The following is a 14460-nucleotide window of genomic DNA, read 5'->3' as shown; positions in this document are numbered from 1 at the left end:
ATATACCCAGTTACTGGTATAAATTTTACTTTAGTAAAATATGGTAAAATCATGGCAAAACTATGTTAAAGCATTGGAAAACAAATCACGGTTAGTCATTGCAGAGCGCAGGGAACTGATAGTATAAGATGGGGAAGACATATTTACCATGGCAATCTTTTATTACGGGTGACATTCTGCAAGCCATTAAAGAAGTATTTTAACTAAATTTAGGATAAATTGATTTTTCTCTCTTTTTTTTATTGTGGTAATTTTTTTTTTTTTTTTTTTATTATTTTTTATTGTGGTATAACCAAACTTCGTTTTATTTTTACACTTGACCATATAGAGTAACATGATCAAATCTGTTGATAGTGGCCCAAAAAGGTTGATTTTATACCATTTGAAATTATGAAGTGGATGGCTTACCCCTTTGCCTGGAGTCCTGGCCAGTCTTCTTGTGTCTCTTACTGCGAGGTCTGTCACTGGCTAAAAGGAAAAAAAACAAAACAAAAAAGGTTTTTAATTTATTAGGATGCACCGTCAGTCGTCACCTAAGAACTCAAATGTATTTTATTATTTCATTATGGACGATACAGTCACTCTGCCTGCATCTCCCTGGAGCTGGGTATGTTCTCCTGGTATACCACAAACCCATTAATTTCCAAGGAATGCCATACAGTGCTGCTCTGATGGCAATGGTAACTTTCAAGACAATAATGCACACTATTTTAAAATGTGAACTGAGGAACAGTTCCCTTGTTCAACTAGTTAAAATCCCATATTATGAACAGCCATTTTCCAGTATAAATACAATTAAAACAAAATACCATTATATTCTTAAAATGATAATGAAGACACAATAGTTGAAAGGAAACGAGTGGAGTTTTAAAAGTAGGGCAATGACCTTTAAAACCAGCTAATGGCTTACTTTGGTGCTGCTCTCCTTACAAGGCAGATGTGTGTTTTGTGGTTAGCAGTTATCTTGGCTCAGGAGCGAGGGAACGCCTGGAGCCAAGACTGACATCCCTTTTCACAGTCACATGTTAATTACATTTTTAAAAAAAAGTGTGGAATGTGGCCAGGTGGTGATTAATTTATGTATGGTCAATTAAACCCTGGCCACATGTTTTTTTAAAGGACAAATACATGTTTGTTTAGTGTGAGATAGTTCCATGAAAGCGTGTGGAGAGCAAGAGAGAGAGAGAAGACTGGGAGCAACAGGTTACGCTCCCAGTTTATATATTGAGACAGCCAAAGCTTGGGTGCTGTTTATTATGAAGGGGTTTTAAATGTTTTGTTCCTGTTTTGTGAACGAATAAAAGTGCTGAGTTGCAGTTTTCCATCTGGCTTCCTATTCTTTCCACTTACCAGCCTTAACCTAGACTCTGCTACACCACACCCTGTAAAACAGCAGGTAGTGCTTTGTCAGGTATAAATTGATCTTTTGCTTGGCTGTGTTTTTTGAGCACATGCTTTATAATATAATTATTGTTCTTGAATCCAAGTACGCACACAGTGCAGATCCTGGATAACTCTATAGCAGTAATGACTAGGTCTTCACAATTCATTTTATTATTAGCAAAAGCAACAGATGACTGGCCATGCTCTCTTTGTGCTAAATTAACTTTCAGGCGCAATTAATTTATTTTGAGCTGAATGATACTGTTAATTAAAATATAAATGCGTTTGCTAATTGTGCAATGTGATTAACAGTCTTTGCTATAAAACAAGAGAATAATTATGCCTTTTTGAATGAGCGACTTCAATTACAATCTATATCGTCGCCAATCCTAATGAAGATGCTCATATCACTCATCTTGCACCAATATATATATATATATATCATATATATAATATATATATATATATATATATATATAATGTGTGTGTCTCTGGTAACTAAGTGTATAGCGAACAAAGTATTAAAGTAAAGAAATCAACATTTCTGTCTTTAAACATATGCAAGTACACCAGGGAGGGAAATACTTAACGATTGTGAAAATGAAATTGTGCTGGTGTCTACAGTATCATCGTTCAAAAATATCTCGATGACTAATGCAAAAAGCAAAAAGATCTATATTCTCTTTTGCTTTGCCATTGCTGATCTACCAATCTTTAATTTGTATATGCTTTACTGATAAATATAAAGAAAAGGTCATTGAGCGTCTCTAATTAATGTGTATTTATATAGTAGTTACTTAGTAAATGCATGTGTACTTACACATAATTACAGTGTTACTATGCATAGTTACAATGTATACCATGCGTGTATCAATGTGTAAATCTTTTAGCAGGATATATGTAAGTACACAATCTATCAGAAAAAAGGTTAGGGTTATAGACATGCAATGTAAAGAGTTACCAAAAAAATACAATTGAGAAATAGTAAAAAGATAAGATGATAACCTTTAATTTACATACATTAAAATAATAAAAAATATATAGTACATCTGATGACTCCTGGAGCAATCTAACCAGCATGACTGCCCTTGCTACTGTCTCATCTATTCGATGCACACCCACCATCATGCCTCTTACCTAATAATGACGCCAGGCAGTGCACTCATATATATATATGGAACTCTAGCAATGCTGACTTTGCTTTTATTCTGCTGCTTAAAATAAAGTGCTGTCAAATCCACCCACAGTGTGAACACAGCATGGTGAATCAGGTATACATTTCTTTATTTATTTCCACTTCAGTGTCTGTCATAATTATAAACCTGCTTTCACCGTTCTCTGCACTTAGCCCTGTTTAACTGACACAGTTCCTGTCGAGATCATCTTTGAGAACCTGCCAGAAAGGGAATTAATCTCCTTACAATGATCAATGGCATGGAGGAGGTGGAACTACAATGTAACGGTTTTGTAACGAAGGGGAAGTAGAAGGTCCATTACAATGACATGGGGTCATTGACATAACTGATCCACCTATATTATTGGGTCTCTAATTACTGTGTATTTACATAGTAGTTACTTAGCAACTGCATGTGTACTTAACATGCAGTTGTTAAGTAACTACTATGTAAATACACAATACACATGTGTACTGAATATGACTTATTTAACTTGACCCCCCCCCCCCCCAACCCAACCCCCAGTCCCAGTCCCAGGGCAGGGTCCAGTCCCAGTCCAGGGTCAATCCCCCCCTGCCCCCAGTTCCAGTGGTTAAAGTCTAGGGCTTGTAAGCAGTTCACAGGTTCAAATCCCATCCCTGCCATTGAGTCACTGTGTGACCCTGAGCAAGTCACTTAACCTCATTGTCCTCCATCCTGCAGATGAGATGTTAAATCAATGTCCTATTGTAAGTCACTCTGCATATAATGATCATAGCCTACCTCTGTAAAGTGCTTTGTGATGGTGGTCCACTATGTAAGGTGCTATATAGATAAGATACATTATTATTATATACTACAGTGCTCAAACCCAATTTAAATACCTTCACATTTATCAATCTGTCCTTACAGACAGCACCATCAGGGTCTAAGTTGCTAGAGAGTAAGTAGAGGGGTTCCGAAAAGCACAGCGTTACATGTCCCCACGTGTTATTACAGCTGTTTAAATAACATACCCGCAATTGTTTATTTTCATTGTTAACATCCTAACAACTTGTTACACTTATAAAACTCTGAACTCTGTTTCAAAGCTATTTTGAAAATAGCGGCTCTCGTGCACTGCTAGCATAAGGATTATTGCCCACATCGTCAAACAGGTAATACAGCAACAATGATGCAGTACGGAAGAGAAAAGCAGAGCACTTGTGTTTTTTTTTTTTTTTTTTTTTAAATCGTTTCCTGCAATGATTTCGTTTCCTGCAATGATTTTTAATATTTGTAGTCGGCTGCCAACCTACATAGAAAAGGCGTGTATGCACATCATAGAAAAGGCGTGTATGCACATCATAGAAAAGGCGTGTATGCACATCATAGAAAAGGCGTGTATGCACATCATAGTTATTGCAGAAACAGCAAATACATTAATTATGAGGATCAATTCTCCATAGCAGTCTGGAGTGCACATTTATCCCAGTCTGGCTGTCTGATCCTGCTTTTTTTTCCAAAGCAAGTAAATGTGAATATAATTGTTAGGGTCCTGAGTCGAGTAGATTCTAGTTGATTGTGGCAAGGGTGGAGATGCTGGCAATTAGTGCTGCACCACCCCAGCACTCTACCGGTTTACGTAGATGCAGACAGTGAATCAATTATTGATCAGATGCTATTTAGAGGAAAATTAAAGAAAACAAAACTTGAGTACAGTATCTGGATGTCATAACCAAAGCAAGACCATCTGTACTATAACTGGCCAGTGTTGTGCTTTTAATGCAGGCAAAAAAGGTACTTGCAATATTGCAATAGTTTTTGGTCTTGCAATGTGTGCATGTGTGCATATATATATATATATATATATATATATATATATATATATATATATATATATATATATATATATATATATGCGTGTGTGTGTGTGTAAACAAACATGAATAATAAGGCAACACATTAATAACATTCTTAATCTGCGAATATTTCAATGTAAAGTCTACTGTATATAACAGACCTGATCTGTAGTCATAAGGTATATTAGCTCTGCTTGTGAAATTCTCATTTCATGACTTCACCAGTTGAGAGTTGCTGGTAACCACTGTTATATCAGCTAACCAGACTGTTCACAGTACACCACCATTAGCCATGTTCTTGCTGTTGTACTCTATCGTGGACATGATAAGAATCATTATCAAGTATTCATTACCTGGAACTAATCCCAGCTGGCTCTAAAGTAATTAAATAGCCCTGAAACAGGAGTAGAACGTCATTCCTACTTCTATGAGATCATCCCACATGTGTGTCTGGGTTATTTACGAGATAATTCGATGTAGAAGATTATCTTTTAATATCTGCAGGACTAAACAGAAACTAGAAAAAGAAATGTCCAAATGTCTTCCATGTAAAAGGTATCTAATGCCTTTCTTTTAGTTTTATATCAATGCACTTGCCCTGCTTTTCTCTGTTTTAGAATGTCCAATTATGTATCCCCTCCACAGCACCTGCCCCTAACAGCTCAGGGGAACTGATGGTCAGTGAATGTCCACTGATCCCACTACTAAGCCAATTTATACCAAGGAGCTTTACAGAGGATGTTGAAAGCTATCGGTCCCTGGAGGAAGAATGGTCAGCCCTACAGCATGGAGCATGGTTAGAAAAACCTGCCCCTATCAATGTTGTCTCCCTAACCTGTGGGAGAGTCAATGAAATGCTCCCTGCGGAATCCCTAGCAAAGATTGTCAACTCACAGCCAGGCTGAGACCCTGATCTCCCCTGAACTCACAATGGCCATGCCTTTACTGGATGGACAACTCAGGGACCATTTTAATTCTGAGTAAACTAAATCGATAAAAAAGGGGGTTTAAAGATGACTGTGGTTAGCAAAACAGAAATATCAAACACAGCAAGATGTGTCATAGAACAAGGCACGCAACATTCGCTTGTTCACCACATAGTCAACAAGAAAGTCTAAATGCTTTGTTTTTGCATGCAGGATTAGCCATTCATTAGGATGTGTGATTGCTGAAGGTTTTGCATTCAGGAGTCTTTCACCTGCCAGTTGTTTAATACATAATTAATTCACAGAGAATTTGGAGAGATTTAAAGTTAATTTTGCAATCTAAAAAGCACTGGGGATATGCAGCGAGACTCTTAAGAATAAAAAAGATCAGCACTCAAGCATTAATTATCGCTCTCTGCAGCTGAGACAATTGTGGGGAGGGGAGGGGATGGAGGGAGGGAGGTGGGAAAGGAACAAAATACTTATACATGGCAAGACTAAACAACTATAAAAATTATATATTTTTCTTTTTACACAAATCTTACATATATATATAAATTGAGTCCCAGTCCTTGACTACGAGTCTCGAGTCCTTGAAACAAACTCAAATCAATTTTCATTAAACTAGTGGTAGTAGTGGGGGACAGATTACCTAACAGATGTTGTTTGATAACCCTCGGGAAAAAATGCACAAAAAAAAATAAATAAAAAAAATACAAAAAAAAAAATTAAAAAAAGATTTTCGATTTATTTTTTCTAGCTGGATTATTCTATTCGCTTGTCACTATCTTCTTTTCTTCTGGAATTGGAATACTGTTTGAATGTACCTGAAGTTTATATATAAGCTTTAAGTTCAAGTTTGTGGATGTTGTTTTTCACATTGATTGTAGTGTTAGAAAGCGGTACATCATCAGAATGTGGTATGCGTACCAAAACTTAACTCATGTAACTCATTATTTAGGAATGCACAAGCAAGCACAGTGCACTGAGTACCACTTTTTAATGCGTACCTGAAAAAAACAGTGCACCGTAAGAAATTAAAGTTACTTTATCCTCTGACTATACCATCTACATTGATTTCAATTTGGGTAAAATCTGACATTCTGATTTAGACATTGCCAGAACTGTACACATAGTAATACATTTAATATTATTTTGTTTTGCAAAAAAGAAACTTCATGTTTCACTTTCGTTGCATTTGCACTTTTATTAAATTTGTAATACAATGATGCATTTACGAGATTGTGCTTCACTGCACTTGATTTCAGATAAAGTATTTTTTTATCTTTTCCCGTTTACATAAAAACATACTGTATTTATGTATTTCCCCTTTGTGTCGGTTCATAATGACATAAAAACATGAAGTTTACACAGACAGATTTTTAGGTTGATGCTGCACTGTGTATTGTTAATGTGTTTTTCAAGCATCCACAATACATTATTTTCATTTTGGTAAATGAAGTGGTATTAAGTATTTCTTCTTTTGCTATCAGTCAGCCCTTCTGTCATATCAGTCTGATATAGCTGACTGTTTGATGGTAGGCAATTTTCAATTTGAGACTCTAGTCCCTAGTTTTACACTGAATTTGACAGGTGAATTCATTGATGTTGCTTGCAAACAGTGGTGATGTGTGCTGGGAACAAGTGGAGATTTGAAGCAAAGCACAGATTATGTAAATCACAGCGACTTTCAGATGTGAATTAGCAAGCTCTAACAGTATAATTACAAGTTATATAGTTTCATTCAATTTTGTTTTCATTAAACGCAAGTATTCCGGTGACAAATGTTCTATTGCTTTCAATGCAAACAAATACATTATATTGCAGAGATTCAGGGAGCTTAGCAAAATCAAATTACTTAATTTTCGAGAATGCAGTATTAGAAATGTATTTCTACAGTGCTTAAAAAACTTAGAACACGGTTTAAAGTAGCAAAGCGAAAGGCTTGTTAAAAGCCAAATAATTACTTGTTTACCATGCTGACTAGTCCTTACAAAACTTCATGCAAAAGGGGAAAAAAAACTTGGCGATGGTTGCAGTTGGATTTGTGTGGGGGTGTGTTTACACTTATTCTTGCTGTGATTGGCTGCAAAGACAACAGGGCTAACCAGTGATTGGATAATGTTTTGTTGGGTGGGTTTTTATTGTGCACAGTTTACTAGTAACTGTAATTTTACTTGTGTAATAGAATATGTTTTAAAAAGGTGTCGTTGTTAATATTTCAGTCACAGAGCCCAAATGTTCAAGTCAGAGTCGAGTCAGAGTCTTTAACGACTGGGACTTGAGTCCGAGTCTGAGTCTGTCACGAAAAAAATTCCATACCATAGGGAGTGCTGTGACTAAATGCTGATCAGCAAAAAAAAAAAGGACTTTCTCCAAAGGCACTTGATAAATAAGCTTGATATATTTTGTTACAACAACAGCCAGAAAAAGAACGAGATGCCCGTAGCCTCATTACAAGATCTGCTGACAATGCTGTATAGCTATCTAACTTTGTTCCCTGACTAGTTCAAGGTATCTCGTTATTTAAATGAGCAGAAGGATTTATATTAATAACTTGGGTTAAGCTCATCTGATTTCTGTAAATAAAACACAACATTTGTGATTAGGCCAAAATCTGCAGAGCTCTGAATACAACCGTCAGAGATTCAAGTTGACTTTGTCTTAGTTCAAGTGCTGGCTCTGTGCCCAATAGCAATGTGTTAATGGATTTTTTTTTCTTTTTTCAAACCTATTAATTACACACTGGGACCAAACATGTCTTAGTTATACCCTGATAGAAGTTTGCTGTGCTTATTCATGGGAAAGCATTGTGAAGCTCAATACAAGTTCAAGTTCTGTATTAGAAAGCAGTCGCAGCTGTATAATCATTAGTGTTCCCAAGAGATGTCTGCCTAAGCAATGAGTCATATTTGGTTTTTCTGCTTTATTCTAATTTGCAAGGTTGGTAGGGCAAATGTGTAAATATTTGTTGAAGGTTATGATAATAAAGTCTGCCCTGGAGTATGAAGAATGGCGATCAGACGGGCAGTAAAATAAATTATGTATTAAAGACTACAGAATAAAATGATCAAAGTCAAATGACTTAATTTTATACACGGTATACCTCATGGCACTGCATATATTACAAAAATACAAATATTTCTGTTTTTGTCATTGATAAGGGAACATAAAGGGAATGTTTTTTTGTGGGAAGAAGTGAAAAGGGAAAAAAAAAATTAGTGTCTAAACATTGGCCCCAATAATACCAATTCGGATTTCCAACCAAGCCGACCTACACCTTATAATCCTTTCATGTTAGTGAAAAGGTCTGCAATCAATACTGATCAGGCTTTGAATTACAAAACTACTACTACTACTAATAATAATAATAATAATAATAATATGCATAATGCAAAGCAATTGATGATAAGCTGGAAGAGTAATTAGCATAATTTCTTTCTTATTTTTCTACAACTGCAGCAGCAGCTTTGATGTTTTGAGCCCATGTGAGATTGGTTAAATGAGAACTTTATTAAGATGACCTTTCAACATTCACTGACCTGATCCTGCACTTGACACCGACTGAATTTCACTTTACACTTGCTAATGATTCTTTCAAAAGCCTTTCTTTTCTTTCAGCATTGGATCTGCTAATATGTTTCCAGGAGAGATCCTGGCCTTTGAGGCACCTTCCATTCTCCCAGGAACAGTAGCAAGGAAGATAAGCAACAGAAGCACACAGAGAAGACTTTTAAAAAAACAGGAATCCCAAAGCGCCCTCTCACAAGCATCTAAAGAACTGCTTACTGGCCTGTGTGTTCTGCAGGTTGCAAAGTCATGGGTTAAATGACGTCTGGCTTGAGATGCTACAGGCTGCAAAAGAAGTGCGAGACACCCACACACACAGCAGAGTAGCATCAGCAAGCATGGTTTACACATGGTTAAGTTTGACAAAGAAAAGTTAACCACAAACACTGCACAGTTGAAACATAGAAATCTTCTTAAGTCTAAATTGAAAACATATGGGGTTTTCTTCAAAGCACTTTTATATTTTGTTGTTTTGTTAACTTTTTACAGCGCTCTGGGATGCCATTGTGTGACGGGTGCTATTTAAAAATAAATTTGTATTGGATTGTATTGTATAGTATAGGATACTTTAACCTACTAATACATTCATATTACATCAATTGAATCATCAATCAAACTCTTGATTTGCTACAGGAAAGAAAACTGTGGAGTCAAATACTTTGAAAGCCGACTTGACAGCATGGATTGAATACTATATGGCTTCTTTACAAAGTACTGCAATTGAAAAACTCAGTGTTTTGAGTGCATGTGTGTGACTGGTAGCCTAAAAGATAGAAAACCCTTCTTTTTCTCATTTATTCTGCATCAAATGGACTTTCTTAAATCTATGTAAGGTGGAGCTCCCTGTAGTAGTTAGAGAACTTTCTGCTGTAAAACAACAAACACTGAATACAGTAAGCTTCACAACTGCAGTTCACAATTAAAGAGGTAACACTCTGCCAGCTGTCACGTGGGGAAGGAGAAACCTGCTTTTGAATCCAGTCATTACAGCAGCATATCAGGCAGCACTGTATGATGGATTAAACTGCAGTGGCTTTTCCCTTATAGCCCTGTTAGCCTACCTCATTAAGCCTCTAGATATTATAGCACTGCATGCTCTGCAATGCATGATGTGGTACCCCTGATTCTGATGCCAACCCCAGCATCCTGAATCAGACTTCAACCCACACACAATCTTCCATCCAGTACTTATCTTAAATGGCAATGCAGTTACATTAGAATATGTAAAACTACAAAGGGCTATGTAATTCAATATGTTAATGCAACATTATTCAGCAGGTTTCATTTGATTTTAAGAAGATTTAAAAAATGCAGGGGATGACTAATGAACTTGCCATTGTCCCATCTTTTTTCTGAAGATATATAGTTCTTGCTTAAAAAGTTAAGTTTCCCGCTGTGTAGCAGCTGCAGTTGTGAGTCTCCTTTGTCCTTTCACCTCACGTGATGACAGGCAAGCAAAAAAGCAAGTCATTAATCAGCGAACTCTTCCCAGCTGCACACTGCTGATATCTCACTGGCTGTGCACATTGGCCCAGTTTCTGGCCCAGTTTTGCTTGCATTCTATCTTCACGGACTAGACAAGCACAATTCCCAGAGGGAAGACCTAGCGCTGGTGCTATTTGTAAACGCTGCAAAGTCAATGAGAGGCATGATACTGTACACAAGAAGACATATCACCATGGTTGGATAAAGCTGTGTTAGTCATGGACCTTAGGCTTTGTTATTTTACTTACTTTTTCAGCTACCTCATTATTTATATATTTGTGTGCCCAATTACTTTCTCCACAATTTCAGGAGTTTCTGGTAGCACTTTACATAGTGTCTCAGATTACTGTGTATCTAGATAGTAGTTACGTAGTAAATGCATGTGCACTTACACATAATTACAATATCTATATGCATAGTTACAATGTACATGTTGTAAAACGATTCTCTCACTCTCACAGTTCGTTGCCCCTTTAAGACCAGACCCAGGACAGGGAAATTGATTTTTAAACGCTTATTCGCTATTTTTAATAAACACAAATGAATACAAACAAAACAAACAAAACAGAAACAAACATCTAACTCCCTTTGGAGCACTAACTAAACAGATACTGGTCCCTCACTGACCACAGGACGGCTAAGCCGTTTACCTGTCACACAACTCAAACTTACGTTCCACACAACCTTCCTGGTACGACTGCTCTCACTCACACATAGTCGGGCTCTTTCCTCAGCTGCAGCCTGGAACAGACTGGCTGCCTCTCTTAAATACCCTGCACCTGGCTCTAATTTACAATTACCACCAGGTGCAGGGGATTACTAAACAATAAAACAATTACACAATTAAACCCCATAACACCCAAATGTGCATTCTCACAAGGTTTTTAGCAGGGAAGGATTTTAACCCCCTCCCTGGTACCTTACAATGTGTACATTTTTTTGTTTGCATGATAAGCCTAACCCTAACTCTTACCCTAATTCTAACCCTAACCCTTTTCTGATACAATTGTGTACTTATGTGTATCTGGCAAAAAGATGTATACATGAAGTACTCTGCAACTATGCATAATACAGTATTTATTAAGTAACTACTATCTAAATACACCGTAACTACAGACACAATGCAAAGTGCTACCGGATTTCTTTATGTTCTTTGACCACAGCAATTCTCCACAACAGCTAAGGAGAACTGAAGGTCAGTAGGAGTTCTCCAATCCCATGAGCAAGCAAACTGCCCTGCACATCCAGAGCAGACGGTTGGGAAGTAGCTACTGGAGGACAAGCCCTGCAGATGTTCACTTGAGCTTATCGGCCATGTGTAAAAAGGACCTTCTCAAATTTTCACAGTGGAAAAACACTAGAAGGATATTCACCATCCACAACGATTTATTTAATCGTTTTAATCTACTTGTATCCCTATATGTTTGAAAGAGTTATGTTAAAACACACAAAAACTAAAAAAGGCATGGGAGAAAAAAAATATATACACCTCCAATCGATTTGCAATGCGATAGCACAAGCTTGTTAGCTTTCAGCCTTTGCAAGAAAGACGAGGTATCTGGCAAAAGCAGCTGAGGTGCATAAAACTACACAGTTACATTACAGTACATTACAGATGAAAAGAACTCACCCCCCCCCCCCCCCCCCCCTCCCCCAAGCCCTGCACTCAGAAAAGTCATTCCAGCTTCTTCTGATCTAGATGAAGTAAAGAGAACGAGCGTGTCAAGAAATCACATCAGCTCCCAGAGTTCAACAACAACCTAGAAACTTTATAATGTGCCTTCAATGCCATTCTAAGGCTTCTTTGAGTTTTTGTTTGTTTGTTTGTTTGTTTTTTAATTTCTGTTTATTTTGGATTTTTTTACTGCTAATTGAGGGACAAAGACACTGGTTATAATCAGGCACCACAAAGGCGTCACCTGACAGTTTTGCACACCAGCGTAGAGGAGGACTGCCATCCTAAGAGGAAGGAAGTCACTTTGTGGCTTGGAACTTGGTTTCAGGAGACTAGGTTCCAGGCCACTACATGGCACACCATGGGAGACTTGGGGTTTGATACCGCAAAGTTGCCTCAAACTAGGTCTCCTGGTCTCCTGGAACCAGGTTCCAAGCCAGTGTTCCCTCAGCTGAACAAACAACAGTCAATGTACATAACACTGTGATACAATTTGTGGTTTCTAACAAACTTTTCCATGAATCGGAATTTTTATCAAGAACCCAAAGGCAATTCTCCAAGCAAAAACAATCATTTGACTTTAGTGTACACACACACACGAACATATTCTCTAAATTAGCCCAAAACCTTCTAAACTGTTAATTACTAACAGTGCTGGCAGATGTAGGGACTGTGTGTTCCTAAACAAGTCCTTTATCAGGTCATTATCTTTGCCAGATCGCACCGCTAAGTTGTTTACAAGCCGGCACAAAGAAATCGGCTCACAAAATGTTTATGAGGTCAAGTTCGGTTTGATAACAAGCTGACATTAAGCTATTAAAAGGCACCCATGTGGGGAGGCAGGCAACAATATAATGCACTTGCATTGCGAATGTGCTTGGAGGAGAAACTGTGAAATAACAGGTATGCTAACCATTAGCAGCAGGGAGAAATGGCATTGAAAAAAAACAAAAAACAAAAAAAAACACTTGTTATAACAGATGATTACAGGTATTGGGCTTGTGTGTTAGAAACTGCACTGCAATATGTTGAACCCAACTACGATATAACCTTAAAGATTTATAAAGTATGTGTTTGTTACTAGAGTTTGTGACTTGCACAGTAAGCAGTACTAATGAGAGCTGAACCACACTATTGCAGCTGCTCTTTTACCACCATCTGCCTTGTTATAAATATTAAGGATCTTTCTAAATTCCAGTACATTTTATCCTGCATACAGATGTCATTCTGGGTATGGACCATACGACGCAATGCTAAATTTAACAAACAACACCACCACTTCTTTATGTTTAAGAAAATTGTATGAAATCTTCCTTTTTTGCGATTTATAATACATTGTGTGTAGCATCTCTAGAGTCACTTTTTCAGGAACGGTGGTTTGAAACCTGGATCCAGGCAACCTAGTTTGAGGCAACGTTGGCTTCATGTTCCCTCAGCTTTATTGTAACAGAAATCATCCACAGTTTGAGTAGACAGAACTGCTTCTATTTTATAACACCCTATACATGACATATTAACAAATCGTTCAAAACCTTTTGATAGAAAGATTATTTGGGAAGTAACAAAAACAAAGTTGATTCTACCTTTTCAAAATTGTTTCTGTTTTTTTTTTTTTTTTATATGAATTAATAGAGCTCACAGCATTACTTTTGAGCAATGTTTTCTGATGCAGCCAGTTCCCTTTCACATCTGTGCTTTAAACCCACCTCCATTTAACTTGATTTGCTATGAGATTAGAGATTACAACCACCCAACAATGTCAAAATGTGACCCCACATGGCCATACATTAGAAGAGACAACACTTAAGCTGAGGGAACACAAAGCTTCTTTGTGGCTTGGAACATGGTTTCAGGAGACTAGGTTTCAGGCCATTGTATGGTACACCAGAGGAGATGCAGCAAAGTTACCTAAAACTGGGTCTTCCTGTCCCAGGTTTCAAGCCACTGTGCCTGAATAAGTGGCTTTGTGTTTCTGTCAACTTTGCACAATGTAACAACCATTATTTTGAACAATATATTTATGTGGAGACCTCTCGTCATGGATTAATGCCAGTAAAATGACAGTTAAATACTTTATTATGCATTTTGGTTGAGCATCACATTTAATATAGGAACCATTCCTAACTGTCCACAGTTAGAGGCGTTACTGTACTGTACGTTAGTTTCTTCTTAAGCAGTCACTAAGCTTCTATAACGATGCCTTTGCCATATCAAATAAGTACTTCGCTAAAGAAGAAGAAAAAAGATTTATAGGAGTGATGTGTAAATTGCTCTGCAGTGAAATTTCTAAGGGAAGAAAGCAGGATTAATTCAGGCACTCTTACAGTTTTAATACCTTTTGACTTTGTAAAGGTTTAAGCCAAAGGATCTATCACATTATGTGGTCAATAGCTATGGTACACCTAGGATGTGGGATGAATGTTAAA

General features: G+C 37.2%; 1 protein-coding gene across 1 annotated transcript in view; it reads right to left on the bottom strand.

Annotated features, from left to right (window-relative positions):
• Nucleotides 1-14460, bottom strand: part of LOC121303775 (leucine-rich repeat and fibronectin type III domain-containing protein 1-like) — a 72105-nt gene that overhangs the window by 42110 nt on the left and 15535 nt on the right. Inside the window, exon 2 of the mRNA XM_041234552.1 lies at nucleotides 409-468. The gene's annotated coding sequence lies outside the window, so the exon portion shown is untranslated. The remainder of the gene's footprint in view (nucleotides 1-408; nucleotides 469-14460) is intronic.

The sequence above is a fragment of the Polyodon spathula genome, chromosome 35 (genome assembly GCF_017654505.1).
Source record: "Polyodon spathula isolate WHYD16114869_AA chromosome 35, ASM1765450v1, whole genome shotgun sequence".
In the NCBI taxonomy this organism is placed as follows: domain Eukaryota; kingdom Metazoa; phylum Chordata; class Actinopteri; order Acipenseriformes; family Polyodontidae; genus Polyodon; species Polyodon spathula.
The sequence above is the reverse complement of the archived record's forward strand: the minus strand, read 5'-3'. Positions and strand labels throughout refer to the sequence as shown.